The sequence below is a fragment of the Tachypleus tridentatus genome, chromosome 1 (genome assembly GCF_004210375.1).
Source record: "Tachypleus tridentatus isolate NWPU-2018 chromosome 1, ASM421037v1, whole genome shotgun sequence".
NCBI classification, from domain to species: domain Eukaryota; kingdom Metazoa; phylum Arthropoda; class Merostomata; order Xiphosura; family Limulidae; genus Tachypleus; species Tachypleus tridentatus.
In genome coordinates, this window is record NC_134825.1 from 91,655,038 (window position 1) to 91,672,899 (window position 17,862).

At 34.7% G+C, this 17,862-nt stretch overlaps 1 pseudogene across 1 annotated transcript in view; it reads left to right on the forward strand.

Moving 5' to 3' along the window:
• Nucleotides 1-17,862, forward strand: part of LOC143232705 (uncharacterized) — a 169,294-nt pseudogene that overhangs the window by 86,790 nt on the left and 64,642 nt on the right. Inside the window, exon 6 of the transcript XR_013017679.1 lies at nt 10,436-10,478. The product of XR_013017679.1 is annotated as an uncharacterized LOC143232705 (transcript). The remainder of the gene's footprint in view (nt 1-10,435; nt 10,479-17,862) is intronic.

The window sequence follows — 17,862 nt, forward strand, 5'->3', positions numbered from 1 at the left end:
AATGGTTATGAAAGAAGTGGCTGACCGAAATTATATTTGGGCTCAGTATGGCCAGGTGGTTAAGGTACTCGATTCGTAATCCAAAGGTCGCGGTTCGAATCCCCGTCGCACCAAACATGCTTGCCCTTTTAGCCGTGGGAGCGTTATAACGTGACGATCAATCTCACTATTCGTTGGTAAAAGAGTTGGCGGTGGGTGGTGATGACTAGCTGCCTTCCCTCTAGTCTTGCACTGCTAAATTAGGGACGGCTAGCGCATACAGCTCTCGTGTAGCTTTGAGCGAAATTCAGAATAAACCAAATCGAAGTTATATTCAGTTTTCTATATATGTACATATCACATTTTTTTAAAACTAAATATATTTCACTGCTTCATTCTATCTGTTGATGAAATTTCATACGAAAATAAGTTGAAGCTAGTTTAAAGATGGTACATGATTAAGTATGATGTTGGAAAATATCCTTCTTCTTATATTTCAACGATACATAAAAATTGGGCGTAATGAGGTGATAGAACGTCTGTGAGGTGTGTAGCGAGATTTTATCAGGTTGAAGGGAGACGATACCACAGTTCTAAATACGGATGTGTTCTGACCTTAAACCCCAGGCAAGTCATATGTCTGAGATTTATGTGAATGTTTCTGATCGTGTTTGGACATCCTGGCTTTCATCGTGAAACAATTGAATTACAAATGGAAATACTGCACTGATATGTGATGAATTTCTTCCGCACTGTTGAGTGTCTACGATTTCTTGTTAAGAGCTGATAAAACGGTCTACTTGAAGTTTAGAACTCGAGAGGGTTACCAAACTCGCGCAACTTTGATTAAGTATGTATTGTACAAGGGGATACTAATTTAGCGTATGTTAATATTTTTCTGAATGAGTATAACAAAGCGGGAGACGTATGGTTATTGAGGGAATAAAATGTTTGCCTTTTCTATATCGAATGAGCATAAGATGATAACAAAAGGACAGTAAAATGTTTGTAGAAACTAGTAAAGAAAGCATAACTGATTTATCTCCTGATTTTGATTTTCTTGTCTTCATACAAAGTATTAATATTACGCAAATATAAATATAAATTTTCATTTATCACCTGTCCCTCCAAATAACCAGGAAAATAATTTTAAAGTAGATCATTCTGCCAAATGACACACACCCAATAAGTAACATTAAGGATGTTAGTTTGGAAATGGGGTACAGGTTTAATGGATCTTTAATAAAGAGTTGAAAGTGGTTAAAAGCGACACGTGTTTGGGTTACGGTTTAGCATATGAAGTGTCCATTGATGTTGAAGTGAATGTACCAATGGAATACAAAGAGGAAAGAGAATGGGGCTTAAAAGCACTGAAAGGTTGTCTAGACATGAAGGAATGTATAAGAGTAGGTTTTAGGGTCACTGGACCCAAATCTGGCATTGGATTTTGCATTACTTGTCCCCCCTGAATTCCTGAAGATGCCATGCTTCAAACTATATTTAGATCTCCCTCACAAGATGGCAGACCCAAACGTGGCCACTCATGTTTAGATTCCACAGGAAGTCCTAACAGATTTAGTTATCGAGTACCATCCCCTCTTGAAACAGCTACAGAAGTAATTATGGATAATGAAGGACTTGGACCAGTATACTGGGGATTCTGTGAATCATTATGGGCCTTTTAATTATGCAGTGCAAGAACTTCATGCTATTGTTATTAAAGTGTGAAGAAAAACCCACTAGTTTACTTTAGGGTTTGCGAATTTGGCATAACATACGTAAATTATTTAAAGAAACATTTTGTAAAAATCTTAAATTCTGATTTATTTGGAACAGGACTTTGGAACAGTTTTTATCCTAATTGTCATTGCCTTTGCTTAAGATGCAGTAACTTTCAAGAGAAAAAAAAATGTTAACTAAGAAACAAGATATTAATTTGAACCTTTTCAAAATAATTATACTTTTGTCCGTTAAATTTTTTTCTAATGAAAATTTAGGTGTGACTAATAATAAAGTGAGTATTCATCTCTCATTAATGTGTAATGGTTATCGTACCTGACTTTGAATGGAGGAATCTAAGGCTCAAATCATGATTTCGTTTAACTGTTCCATACTTTCAGCTGTGACAGTGACTGTCAATCCTGTTATTTGCCCCAAATAATTGGACAAATCCCTTGTGGCATATGTTACTTGTGACTGCTTACCAATTCCTCTTCTCATTAGCTCAAAATTAGTGATGATAATACTTTAAACCTAGGGTTGAATTACTCGTTACTTATCTCCGTGCGTATAATTTACCGTTCAGGTTAAATTCCAATTCACTCATTAACTCTTTATGATGCAATATAAACTATTAAGATGCTTTACCAAACTTGCACACCCCTATGATTATATATGTATATAAATGTAGTTGTCATACGTTATTTTCTGAGTGAAATTTTGAATCGTTTAACATTGTGCTTCTTGTTTGAAAGATCTGCAAAACATACAGTAGTTAACTACGTTCAACAGAGTGTAAATATGTATTAGTCGATTTTTGTTGTTGTTGTTTTTAAACATAGCAAAGAAACATTAACTTTCTGCGTTTTGTGATAGCTACTTGCATGTCTATTCTCCAGTCCTGACGGGAAGTTGTGCTAAAACAAGAAAAAATCCATCTTTTTAACAAATAAAAATGATTTAATTTAGAAAAGTAATTACGCTGATACTGCTTTCGCTTACATTTCTAAAAGAATTTCTATCGCTGATGAATTAAGTGTTCAGTGTTGGTTTTATAGTGGTTGCATAACTGTCTAGAATTATAACCCAGTGAGATATTATAGGTATGCTGAGTTTCTGACAGGGTTGATGGCAATTTCTTTCATTAAGTAAAAGGAACATGCGAATTTGTTAAAATATCCTTGCATGTTTATTTCTACTTTAATTGAAAATTCCACTTGTGACTTCAAATTAGGGCATATATTAAATAGCTACCGAATACACTGCACAACAATTTTTTTGAAATGTTTTGCTTCCTGAAAAGTTTTAGCTGATTGTGACAGGTACCTGGTGGGTATGCACAAATATAGTTTTGGTTTTGCTTCATCACGTAGGAACTCTGAGAAATAGACAATTAACTGTTTACCGGCAATAACGTATTTAATTGCATTTATGTTTCTAATACGCTATAAAGTTCAACATAATTAAAAGTGTTTTGCTCCTGATTTTCGTTTGTATTCAATGTCCGGTGCCTCACGTTGCAGTGTCCGACAGTAGTCAGCAAACATTGACGGATTCCAGTTTGTTTGTTTGTTTTTGAATTTCGCGCAAAGCTACTCGAGGGCTATCTGCGCGAGCCGTCCCTAATTTAGCAGTGTGAGACTAGAGGGAAGGCAGCTAGTCATCACCACCCACCGCCAACTATTGTGCTACTCTTTTACCAACGAATAGTGGGATTGACCGTCACATTATAACGACCCCACGGCTGAAAGGGCGAGCATGTTTGGCGCGACGGGGATGCGAACCCGCGACCCTCGGATTACGAGTCGCACGCCTTAACCCACCTGCCCATGCCGGGTTAAACGGATTCCAGTTGCCCTGATATCGTTTTTCCATTATAGCAATGTCCTGGTGAAACTGAAGATTTCGATGAAACGGTACGTGATGGGCAAATTTGGATGTGATTTTCGTGATCAGCAGCTCAAAATCTATAAGGAACACTCAACAGTGTTCAAGAAGCAAAAACTTGGTTGTGCATTGATATCGGCATACCTATTTAAGTTCCGTATAGCCTGAGTATAATCTTTGTTCTTTTTTTTTTTTTAATCTTAAGCACCATTACTGGCGTGTGTGTTGACAAAAGACTGTGGTTTTGTCAAGATATGTTTTGTATACTTTAATAAAACACTAAAATGAAAATCTTGTTTTCTCACTACAGATTTGGAATAGTATGTTCTGCTTCAGAAGCTCAGTATATATATCGTATTGTTTCCTGACAAAGATTATTCATCATAATTTGTTCTTATATATTTGGTTCGTGGAAATTTTTCCAGTATTCGATAGTACAATACCACAATGGGTAGGCATAAGCATTACATAAAAGAAACGTAAAGAGTTTTACAGCGAGTATGGTCAATGATATAGAGCGAAAATTGTAAACATTAGAAAATTAAGAAAAAGAAGTCGCCAGTTCTGCATTAAAACTTGACACAAAGTCTCAATAATATATTCTAAGTCAATCTGAGGAAGCTTTACCATTCCCAATATACAGTTTGTGGTTATGAAAGAGAGACTTTTAACTTAAACACAATGAAGCTGGATGAATTTGGTGTTATTCCTAACCAAGTGGTAATCAGGGATTTGAAACTGTCGAAGGCATGCACATTTCCAGTCAAACCTCAGAATTTGCTGTTTTGTTACAATAAACAAGGGCGAAGAAAGTGAAATTACAGTAATTCCATTTGACGACACACTTTTTAAGCTTTAATGCTCTTTAGAACCTTTGATCTACTTAAATGTTATCTTTAGAGATGATATCCACATACATTGGATGGTGGGAAAAATGTGTTAAGATATACATTCTAAAATGACCATTTCATCCTTTGCAGAAACTTGCTTTAACTGATGGACACTCCGGCATGCAATTAGAACCATTAAACTTAATGTTAAAATAAGAGGAGTAAGTAACTCCAAGGGCAGCTGAGGACCCTACAACATCGTTCTTGTAAAGTGAGATTAACTTTAGTAGACCATATATTTCTTCCACTAACAAACGTTTGAGGAATTTGACCCAGTGCATATTTAAATAGGAATAAAGCACAAAAAATCGCATTTTAAACAGAATTTTGTGAAGAATCATTTTAAAAATTAAATGAGTAATTTTATTATCAGTTTTATATACATGCAGTAACTTAAATATTGACCTAAAATCAAGAAGTATTTGTTGTATGTGTGAGCCAGACGTCTGATTTAGAAGACCCCGTAAATATAAGTTAAATCTTATCGCAAATATGATAAGGCAAGTCCTCTAGCACCTTTAGGGAGAATAGCGTAGCAGATTATACGATAAGGTGATAAGTGACATGGATAGTTCTAGGTGTTGACTACGTTTTGAACTTCCTGTTTGTTTGTAAAATGTCTGAGTTGATGAAACCATTTTTTTTTATACTGTTTCTATTTAGACCTTAATTTTGCGAATCAGACTTATTGTTATCAATTTGGTTATACTACCGAAGAAAGCCAACAAAATTAATTTCGTGATGATGAGAAACTCTTTTTGTTAAACTGAAGATGACCTAAGAAGTTCGAAACGTTGTTCTGTACTTTATTTTAATTAAAGTGTTAATACCTATATCAGCCGTCTTGAGAATACAAATTTATTTTATTTTTTTATTTTAGAAAAAACAAATAATTAAGACAATAGTTTTTAGTTTACATTTTGTTGGTTTGTAAGGACATAACTTTGATGCCAGTCTGCGTGTAAATCTCAGAATCATCTTATGTAAAAACAAAACTAATGTACATGCAAATATTTAAATGTGAAACTGATTCTAGTTAGCAGAATTGCAGATTGGAATCAATTTTTGTTTCCTCAGGGTTATTTTTTACATGTAGATTTTGTTGTTGAGTTTAGTTACTTAAAACAATTTTAGAGATAACTGTAAAAATAAGTTCAAGTATAAAGCAGCGAAACCATGTAAAGAATGTACTTTTAAATCTGAGGTATACCAGTCAGTTGTTGATTAGATCGCTGTACAATAACGTTGGTACACAAGACACATTATTAATGTAATGTTTTTTCATACTAAGTAAAATTTCATTTGATGATAAAGCTATGGAACATATATTTGCAAGATTGCATTTAAATAGTGAAATTTTCTTTTTGGTACTTGTAATCCAAATTTATTTGAATAATAAAGGTACGAGCTGCTCAATAGAGATCAACCAAAATTTTCATGGGTTTCATTTTACAAAGTGATTCAGTAATGAAGCTGTGGGCTTATAAATCTAAAAATCGGGTCTTAATATCTGCGATGAGCAGAGCAAAAAAAGCTTTGTCCATAAATGAAACAAACGAACAAAGTTATTGAGATCAAACAAAATGGATAGCTTTGAATTCTCAACAATGAATATTTTTTCTCGAGTTATGAAAACTCACTTTCTGATTTTTGAGTGTATTTTGAGAAATACTCAAAATTACTTTGTTTGTAACAAACATTGTCAATTTTGATCAATTTTATATGCATGTAAAATATTAATACGAGAACATTGGCAAACTAAACATAAGTGGCTTCTGTCTGTATCCACTATGTGTAAGATATCGGAAGAATTATCCTTACGTAAAGTCGTTTCGTATTGTAAAACGTACTGGTAGACTTTTACAGTATCGCGTAGATATGAGTATTTTGAAAAAAATAGAGCATACTACATTTTTAAATGCATTTTTGTGTGTGCGTACGTGTATATGAAACGTAAAAGTGTATAGCATAATTACTGATTCATAATGTTTTTAATTCTGTAATCGGCAGATCAAAAGGACTTGTATAATCTTACCATTTTATTTGTGAAACTTTATATTGCTAAATAATAAAACTAGGCCAAGCGAACAATGGAGACAATAATAAAGATAACACTGTACAACAAAGTTTTTGCTTCTTAAACACTGTACAATACACGAAAGGAAGTACATAGTTTGATATATGTATCTTTAAACAGGTGCTCATTTATAATCCCTAGCCGTAATATATGAATTAATTTGTTGTTGTTAGAGTCTGGTGTTACTAAGTTTCAGGAAAAGTTATAAATGTGTAGGCTGATATTGTTGGAGTTAATGATTAATACAGTGGTTCTTAACCTTGTTGGAGGTACGGAACCCCGGAAGTTTCGTACTTGCATTCACTGAACCATTTGTAATTGGAAAAATAAAATATTTTTCAAATTCAAAACATAAGTAGATATTTTATTAGTGCACAAAATGAACCATGCAACAGTTGCACACAATATAACTGTGTTCAAAGAACAAAAACCAAACCAAACATGAATTTCGTACAAAAACATAACTCAATATTTACTGCAAATCAATGTGACTTTTGCTGTTGCCTTTCAGAGACAAGCTCAGAAATGCGCGGCTTCACCTTGGTAAGTGCCACTCTCATATTATTTTTGCAAAAAAGTCTGTTTCTTTTCTTCGTTTTTATGTCTACCATCCTCGAAAAGGATTGCTCGCAAATATACGTTGTAACAAACGGTATGAGTATCTCAAGGGTTTTTTTTAGGAATAAGAGGGTACGCTATGATTTGGTGACATCAAAACGTTGAGAGCGTTGTTCTGAAAAGTTGCTGTTGAACCTGGCTTGAACTGGCTTGCTGAAGATCAATGATTTCGTCGAGGTATTCATCGTTGACATCTGCTGTCGCAACACTAAATGTGAACGGCCATCTCACCCATGCTAGATATGACTCATTGGTGGGGAAGTATCTGTCGAGAGACTTTGCGAGGTCATCTAAGTGCATGGCAATTGCTTGCTTCAGTTCCCCGGGAACAGAAATGTCTCCGATTTCAGACACATCTTCGATCTTACTTACACAGTCGTCCAGCAGGGGAAAGTTTGCAAAGTTATCATTCTCTATTCGTCGTTTCCATAACGGTAGCCTTTTTTGAAAATCCTTCAAGTTTTCTTCCGCTTCGATGATGTTGACTCCATCGCCCTGCATTTGTTGATTGAGATGATTGAGAGTATTGAAGATGTCAGCCATGTACACCAAAATGAGAATGAACTCGGATTTTTCGAAGCAATCTGCATGACAATGTTGGTGCTCTTGCAAAAATAGGGCTAATTCCACACGCATGGCAAAAACACGATTTAGCACCTTTCCCCGGGATAACCACTGAACGTTAGAATGGTACAGAAGTACCTTGAACTCAGAGCCCATTTCATTACACACCTTTTTGAAGATGCGGTGCTTCAGGGCACTATTTCGCACAAAGTTCACACATTCCACTACAATTTTTAATACTTCTACCAGTTTTGAAGGCAAGGTTTTTGTTGCCAACACGTGCCTGTGCAGAACACAGTGCGTTACTATGATGTGTGGTGCATCGGCTTTCACTAGTGCACCAAAACCAGAGTTTCGTTCCAGCATGATTGGAGCTCCGTTTGAAGAAACTGCAGAAACCATATCCCACGAAAGATTGTTGTCTCTGAAGAAGTCATCTACAAGTTTCTTCACGTCGGCTGCCTTAGTTGTTGTTGTAAGAGGCTTACAAAATAAAAAAAAATCTTTTAATCTCGTCGTTTTTCACATGGCGCACGAATACAACAAGCTGGCTTAGATTGGAAACACTAATTTGTTACTAATTACTCGGATTTGTAACTATTTGAGCCAAGATGTCATCGCTCATGTCATCCATTCTGCTGCTGATAGTGTCATTTTAAAGGGGAATTTGGGATAACTTATTTTCAGCAGCTTTTCCCAGATAATATTCGCCGTCTTCAACGCAGCTGGTTTTACAAGTGCTTCACCAATGGTGTATGGTTTGCCCTGCTTTACGATCAAGTACGTAACTTCGTATGATGCTGTGAGGATCGGTTTGTCGATGGGTACAAAGCCGAGAACAGGCAAAGTAGCTTTTTCATCGAACCTGGCTCTCTTTACCTTGAATTCAGCAAACGTTGTGTTCTTGTATTTCCCATCTCCATGCAGCTTTAGGGAGTGTTCTCTTAGTTTTGCCAATGCTAGACTAGAATTGCTCAACTTGGTATTGCAAATCATTCATTGAGGACGCTGACTCCCATCATGTTCCATTATACACGTGAATCTATATTGTATGTATTCGTCCGACCACTTTCTGTTTTTGCTGGACATAGTTAGTATGAAAGGATTGAAAGATTAGGACACAAATCACAAATCCCGCTGGTACAGCGGTAAGTCTTCGGATTTGCAACGGAAAAATCAGGAGTTCGATTTCCCTCGGTGGACTCGGCAAATAGCCTAATATGGCTTTGCTATAAGAAAACACACACACTTTTGAATTTGTATTTTGCAATGGTTTCGTAAAACCAAACAAGCTTAAATGTTATTGGAAATTTGTGTTCGATCATTCTGTTCAATTTCTTGTTTGATTCTTTTACATCAACACTGTGAAGCTGTCAAAAGAATGTATAGAAAACATATTTGAAAGGATTGATTGACATAACTTGTTAGTTGTTCAGTAAAGAAATCTCGTAAGCGGTGCTTATTAGATTGTGAACATTCATAGCATAAAGGTCTCAATGAAAGAAAGGCCTGGGAATCAATGCTGACACTTCCAGATTTATATATGATCTTTGTTAACTAAGTATATATTAAACGTTGTCTAATAACGTGATCTGAAATTCAGTGGCCATCATACAGCGTCTATATCGCTCACTAAAGCTTAATACGCCTGCTTTTTATTACTTCGTCAGTATTTCATTTTCAAAAGAATGTATTTTTGTCATGAATAACAACGGTGTTGCTTGAAGGCATGTTTTAAGGCTCGCGTTTATTGTCAAGATTACAGGAGGATAAAAAGTCAGTTTACTACAGCTTCCCAAAATGAGTTGAAATATGATTATATAGTGCTATATATTTATGATGCTTTAAATATTTATGTATATATTACATACGTATAATAGATTTTCCAGTTTATGCACACAATGCAGTTTGCTGCAGTGAAGCTTTGTAGATAATTATTTATTTCGAATGAAGCATTAAACATAATCTCCATAATATAGTGCTATAAAAATAGAGCAAAAACACTATATTTGTACCACATAACTTATGCACTAGACAAGATTTAACTTACTTATTAGAACGAAGTTTTGGTATTTAAAATATTATAAAACGATTATTAAAAAGAAGTACGTTTAAATTACGTTTTATGGACCAAGATGGAAACTTGGTTTGATTCGGTGTAAAATGTATTATAAAACTGATGTATTAAAGTTATACGATTATACGGATTGTTTGAGATCGTTGAGGAATTCTAACGTAGTAATAAAGATTGGTATAGAATAAAGATTAATTACCTTCTAAGGTTTTCATATTATTTTTTATACAATTGGTATAGTTGTTTCTTGGAATTGGATGCTAGTTGTTGTGTAACAGTATTTGGTAAACGTAATGTGTGATGACATCAGTAATTATCTTTAAAGTATTACACATAACCGAATTATGTCTATACGCACACCAAAACATTAAATATATTATATTTAACAATAACGAATCTTGCATAATGATTGTAAGGTTTCTGTTTTCTTTTACATCAATACCTAAAGTACAGCTGCTGTTTCGATATGTTCATGCTTCATTTCATACCGACACAATTTATATACTTAACGAATACTAAGTTGACTTGTAATAACAAATAAAACTTTATACGCATAATACGTGAATAACATGCATTTTAATATTGTTTATACATAGATTTTGATGTGTTTCTTCCTCTTCTACATAGGTTTTTAACTCTCCCAGATCTCAATCCTTTAAGGAGTTATCAGGTAATTCACTTTTTTGTTGTTGTTGTCTGGATAAAGTTCAAAAGAATTTTGACGTCGTTATACAGCCAAGTGTATTTTTATTTATGAGTGAATGTGCAAACTTCCATCTCCATATTATAACATCTGCTGTGTTTATTATTACTATTCAGTATTCGTTTATTTATGCAATGCTTATACCTTTTCAGCTTTATTTTTCGAAATGATTCGACTTTGTTAATATTTGACATTGTTAATATAAATTTAACAACGACCTTTGAGACCAATTATTTGACCAGTTACAGGAGATTAATTAGTTAAGGATGAACTGTTGAGCTTGCTTTTATGTATTGTAATTGTACAGGAAGATTTCTAAAGATTGTTTGGTTTGGTTTTAATTTTGCGCACAGCTACTCAAGGACTATCGCAGATAGCCGTCCCTAATTTAGCAGTGTAATATTAGAGGGAAGCCAGGTAGTCATCATTACCCATTAGCTAACTCTTGGGCTACTTTTTTGCCAACGAATAGTGGGATTGATCGTCACTTTATAACGCTTTCACGGCTAAAAGGGCGAGCATGTTTGGTGTGACCGGGATTCGAACCGCGACCTTCGGATTACGAGTCGAGTGCCTTAACCATCTGGCCATGCTGGGTCGACCCTAAAGAAAGTTTTTAAATAAAAATGTTAACACAGGTATTAATGAAACTAATGGGTTCAATAAAATTACCACCATCATATTACAGGGTAACCATAACGTAATTTACTACTTTCATAATCGAGCAGAATAAGAACCACACTAGAGAGACAGCTGTGTCTTGGAGAAAAAGTATTCTCTCTAGTTTAGATGTGAAATACATTTTTCTATACGATAACATAGACCATATCGAGATCACTGGCTATAATAAAACTAAGGTTTTACCCTTCATTGTACCACAGACTGCATATTATATTCCAGTAATAAAATGGTTTAATAATTAAAGGATACAATATAGTGATTGTTTACCATAATTTTGGAGTAGAGCAGTGTCTTACCATCTTAATATTTATGTTCAAACATCATATTAGGGGCTGCAATGCCAACTTCAGAAATATTTTTGGCGTCTCCCAGTTTATGTATAATACTATCATTATTACCTTCCAAAGTACTTTTTAAACAGTTTTGATAAGCAACAAATTTCCCATTTCTGGCTGAAGATAGTGAAAGGTGGTTAAAATGTGGGATGTTTTTTTCTTAAACTCGCATACAGTCATGTGAAAAAGTCAGGGCACACTATGAAAGCCTGTGTATTTGTGTAACATTTTTGGATATACAGATATTTAATCTCAATTTCAACAATACTGAGAGATTATAGGAATATAACTAAACAGTTAAAACTGAAGAAAAGACTTTTCAAGATCTTCTGTAAATGTAATTCTACAAAAATGCATATTCTAACTGAGGAAAACGTTAGGACACCCTACCCCCTAATAGCTAGTGTTACCCCCTTTAGCTGAAATAATTGCAGTGAGACGCTTCTTGTAGCCATCTACCAGTCTCTGACATCGGTCTGAAGAAAGTTTGCCCCACTCCTCAGTGCAGAATTCTTTCAGCTGTGAGATGTTTGAAGGGTTTCTTGCATGTACAGCCCGTTTCAAGTCACCTCACAGAATCTCAATGTGATTAAGATCTGGGCTTTGACTAGGCCATTCCAGAACTCTCCATTTCGTAGTTTTCAGCCAGTCCTTGGTGGATTTACTGGTATGTTTTGGGTCATTGTCGTGTTGCAGGGTCCAGTTCCGCTTCAGCTTTAATTTTCGTACAGATGGTCTTACATGGTACTCAAGCACCCTCTGATACACTGTAGAATTCATGGTGGATTCTATGATTGTGAGCTTCCAGGTCCTGCTGCAGCAAAGCAGCCCAAAACCATGACACCTCCACCTCCATGCTTCACAGGTTGGTATGAGGTTCTTTTCCTGGAATGCTGTATTTGGTTTACGCCAAACATGTCCTCTGTCCTGGTGTCCAAATAATTCAATTTTGAACTCATGTCCAAAGAACATTATTCCAGAAGTCCTGGTCTTTGTCTACATTCTCTTTGGCAAACTTCAGTCTGGCCTTGATGTTTCTCTTAGAGAGCACACCTCCCATGCAAGTTAAACTTGTGCAATCTCTTTCTGATTGTAGAGGCATGCACTTTCACATAAACAGTAGCGAGAGCCCGTTGTAGGTCCCGTGATAACATGTTAGGGTGTTTGGAGACCTCTTTTAGCATCTTGCGGTCTGTTCTCCGGGTGAACTTGCTTGGACGACCAGACCTGAGCATGTTGGCAGTTGTTTTGAAAGCCTTCCATTTGTTGATTATATCCAAAAATGTTACAAAAATACACAGGCTTTCATAGGGTGTCCTAACTTTTTCACATGACTCTATCTAATTATCTTGTTTAAAATATAAATAGTAATAAGCAGAGTAAAGTTTGAAATATGTAGTTGTATTAGACAATAAGCAAAAAACTCGCTAGTTGTTTTATGGAAGGTCCATAGGAAGCTCCAGCCTTAATTAATGAGAATTAATTGTATCGATAAAATTATTTTTGATTAATTTTTATGTGCAGCTTCCATGTTATTAGACATTTGGCAACCAACAAAGCAAAGGACACATAATCAAGTTAGTGTATTAACAATTTAGATAAACGTAAAATTTTCTATAATATACAAAATTTGAACAATTCAGACATTGCTTTATTATGCACATTACTGAATTTTAATGACAAGCCAGAAAATAATATGTAACATATTCTAAGAACAGTGTGGAAGATCAAATATGTTTTATAATCTTTTAATTTAGATATTATGCAAGTTTTTTTTTTCTACCTCCATTTAATAAAAAAGAATAAACAAGATATGGCTTAGAAGATGTTGAGTATTCAATTTATTTTACTTTTATTATCTTCATTGTTTTATAAATGAAGATGCTCTGCTTCTTTACCTCATTTTAAAGTTAAAATTACGAATATTAATCTTTAAGTTTCTAATAAACATGTAGTAGATTTATTATGTTGTTAATTTTCAACTGAGCCATTTATTTTTTACACACATTAGTGGGAAAGATAAGTCTCATTATAATACTTTGAACACGCTTATGCAGCGTATTTTAAAATAATTTCAAAAACCAAAATATTTATTATCTTGGTAATTGTGTTTTGCAATAAAATGTGATCTTTCCTACGTCTCATAAGCTCAATGATACTGTGTGAAGTTTATTGTAACAGATTTACCGTTTTTCATTTAATTTTAGTGCATACGCTTGTATCTGTATAGTTTTCTTTTTGCATGTGAAGTTGTTGTTGTTGTTGTTGTTTTTGGAATTTCGCACAAAGCTACTCGAGGGCTATCTGTGCTAGCCGTCCCTAATTTAGCAGTGTAAGACTAGAGGGAAGGCAGCTAGTCATCACAACCCACCGCCAATTCTTGGGCTACTCTTTTACCAACGAATAATTGGATTGACCGTCACATTATAACGCCCCCACGGCTGGGAGGGAGAGCATGTTTGGCACGACTCGGGCGCGAACCCGCTACCCTCAGATTACGAAGCGCACGCCTTAACGCGCTAGGCCATGCCAGGCCCACATGTGAAGTATATTCTTGACTATGTATTGCGCAAGTCTCGCCTGTTCTCAAAATTCTTGTGTGTAAGAATCAACAATATATTAGGTGTTTATGCAATACTAGTGGTTAATAGTATTGTAGCAAGAGAACTTTCATGTTCTGGAGTCTCGCGTGAATGACAAAAAATCGAGAGAAAATAGATTATTTGGAGAGCTACAGTTGGCGTTCTAGAGGCCGAGAAGCTATAATTGTGATTAATGCCTACTAATCGACAATTTTAATCGCAAACGTTTATAGATTTCGAAGAACTTCAACTTCAGCGAATTACTTTGGACGTTAGAATATCTACGAGGACATCAAAGCATACAAGTTAGTACTTGAGGCTCACCGCCGTAATTGTCGAGGTTATTACAAGCAAGATAGCCAAACTTAAATGAAATTCACCCATGAAAAAGGCCCTCCCGTGCCGCAGCGATATGTCTGCGGAATTACAACGCTAGAAACCTGGTTTTGATACCCGTGATGTGCAGAGAACAGATAACCCATTGTGTAGCTTTGTACTTAATTAAAACACAACAGGAAAAAATTCAAAAAAGGTTTATTTGATCGATGGTATAAATTTTATGCATATTGGCAACAGTTTCGACAAACTGTGACAATTACGCCTAATTGATGAATTTAAACATTGTGCATGTGACGATCTCAAAACTCATTTGGATGAAGAGAAAGTTAAAACACTATAGGAAGCAGCTTCTCTTTTCGATGATTAAACTTTAAATCATAAAATCACTTTTCGTAAAAAGAAATTCTTGCCATCTCAGCAACAACCTGTACCTGTTCAGCTTCTCCAATTCGAAATCTTCTGACAGTCAGGATAAAACCTTATTAAAACTATCAAAGTGTGTTTGCTACTTTTGTAAAAAATCTGAATATTTTATGTCCGACAGTTGGAGTTTGAAAAAGAAAGGGAGACGACATCCAGTGCACTTGTATCCACATATCGACGTAGCTTTATCAGATCATCCGATGTTGTTGAGTTGGCCATCGAAAGAAAGATGATGTAGTTAGGGAAGAATTGAGACATTTTATGTCTGTTGGTTTTTGACAAATGGCACTACCATTTCCATGCCTGTACTGGGGTGGCTCAATCATTGTTGTAGAAGGTGTATTGCCTTTAGATTTGATTTCTGTCACTAGTGAGTTTCTTATTGTTCAGGGTATTGAGGGTGGTTTTATTAATATTCCTTTACATAACATTTGTTTACCATCAGACCTAGTTTTGGGTACAAGTTAACTTCCAATTAAGAGTGTATCATTATTGTTAGGTAACGATTTGATTGTGGGAAGAGTTGTTGCCGAAGTTAAGATGGTTAGTGAGTCGATCCCTGTTTCATCTGAGGATTATATTGTTGAGAAGAATGCAGAAGTATTTCCCTCGTGTTCTGTGACTCGAGCTCAGGCTAAGAAATTAAGCCAAAATCAAATGATAAGACACATGTTCATAGGACATTATAAATTTGTCACATTTTTTGGTCCGACGTGATTATTGCAAATGATTGTCCTATTGACAAGGCTTTGAGGAGCGGCAATGATGGATGTGAGTGATTTGAGTACACTAATCCATGATCAAGAAAAGGATTCACATATCTCTAACTTTTTAAATATACACCTTGAAATGAAGAATTGGAGAATTTTCCAAATATAGTATGCTTATGTGAAAATGTATATCGTCAAATGTGTCAGTTTCAAAAGACTGGGCTGAGTTTATCAAATTGTTGTTCGAAAAGCGTATAATTCGGAAATATTTAAAGTTGCCCATTAATTTCCCATGGGAGCTCATTTAGAAGTGAAAAAGACGTGTTGAAAAATGGAGACATTTATTTTGGCCAAAAATTAGGCAAGATATTTCTCACTTTTGTAAAAGTTGTCATAAATGTCAAGTGTCTAGAAAACCTAATAAGAAAAATTATGTTGCTCCTTTAAAACCTATCCCAACGTTCGAAGAACATCTCAGTCAAGTAATAATTGATTGTTAAGCCAAATAGATAACATTTGTGTTGAAAAAAATTCACGAGCTATATAATGAGGTTATTTGTATTGTGTTATATAGTGTCATGATTTTTGAAATTGTAAATTCATAAATTGTTATCAGTGCGTGTGTGTGCCCATATATATATATATCTTAAAAATTGTCTATCACCAATTTTTAATTCTTTAAGAAGGAAGGTGTTACATATTTACTGTTGTACAATTATTTTACTGCATACGCTTATTTCTGTATAGTTTTCTTTCTTGGAGGTGACGTACCTTCACTGTCTATCGTGCAAGTTCCACCTGTAGAACGTTCTCGTGCATAAAAATCAACAATGCACTTGTTATGTATGTAGTGCTAGTGATTAATAGTATTGTTTCAAACGAACTTTGGTAAATATTCTAGACTAGAGTCTCGCATGATTGATAAATAAAAATTGATGCGCCGAGACAAAAGAAATGTATATGGATGCTATAGTATGCTATAGGCGTAGGAAGAAATAATTGTGATTAACGCCTATTAATCGAAAAATTTGATCAGGAAGGTTTATTCATTTCGAACAACTTTTATCTTCAGTGAATTACCTCGGGCATTAGAATTTCTACGAAAACATTAAATATCATCATCGGTAAAAGTCAGCCGTTTGAGGCCAGTCAGTCTCGCGAGCTTCAGCAAGGTGTGTGGCAATATCAACTCAGAATTAATTTGCTCGTCGTTGACCTGGATCGTCATTAGTTGTAGACTCAGTGTTATTTGTAACTTTGTAAAATTGTTGTATATGAACCATCATTTACAATAAGTATTAGTAATAATCGTTCTTTATTATAAATTGTATTGATTTTGTTTGTATATTAAAATATATTTGTGTTAAAAAAAGGAAATGTATCAATCTTGTTGGCAAATAACATAAATGATTGTTAATACGCATTATATTTAACTGCTATGATCAAATTCAATTCCGGTTATTTAAAATAGTAATACGTAACGTACGTAACATAATAAATCGGAGACTTATCCAAAGTATATTATAATACGTAACTATATATATTGAAAAACTATACCCAGGTACAAATTTTTATTTATTGCGAGTGAGTTACGTCATTACAACAAAATATTTCGCTAATAGTATTGCCCATCCAGACATTCAGTCATCATAACCTCTTAGTAAAACGAATGTATGATATGAATTCATTTACGTACAGTTGCTTTAATAACACCAGTTTTCTGTTTTCTACGTAGTTCGTGTTTAAGAGGGAAAAGTTATTGATGTTATGGGGTATTTGGTGAGAGCTAATGCTTATCTAAACTTCTTAATTACAGAAGCTGCATAACAGGCGATATGAAGCTTGCCGTTATTATGTTGTTATAAATGTTCTTCAAAATATGTTGCATTACTTGTTGCTACAGTTGATATGAAACTGTCATACTTGTGTTAGACACGCACTTAAACAGGTTTAAATATGTTATTTTTATGGATAGACACATGGCTAAATGACTGTGCAATACTACATCGCATGTTGGTACCTCTTTACAGAAAACATGTTGAAAACATCTTGAACCTCAACATGAACAAAGCTGGATGTTGTCTGGCAATGTTGCATCAGATTCTGAAAGATGTTTTAATGAGAAGTATCTTCCTATTTCATGCATGAAACAGTTGTTTTAATTTCTCTCGACTCATCAGTTTAAATAAGCTTGAAATGCTCTCGAAAGCCAGATGGATAAACAAGATAATTTTTTCTTAACTTATGTAAAACTATAAATATAAGTCAATTATTTTAAAAT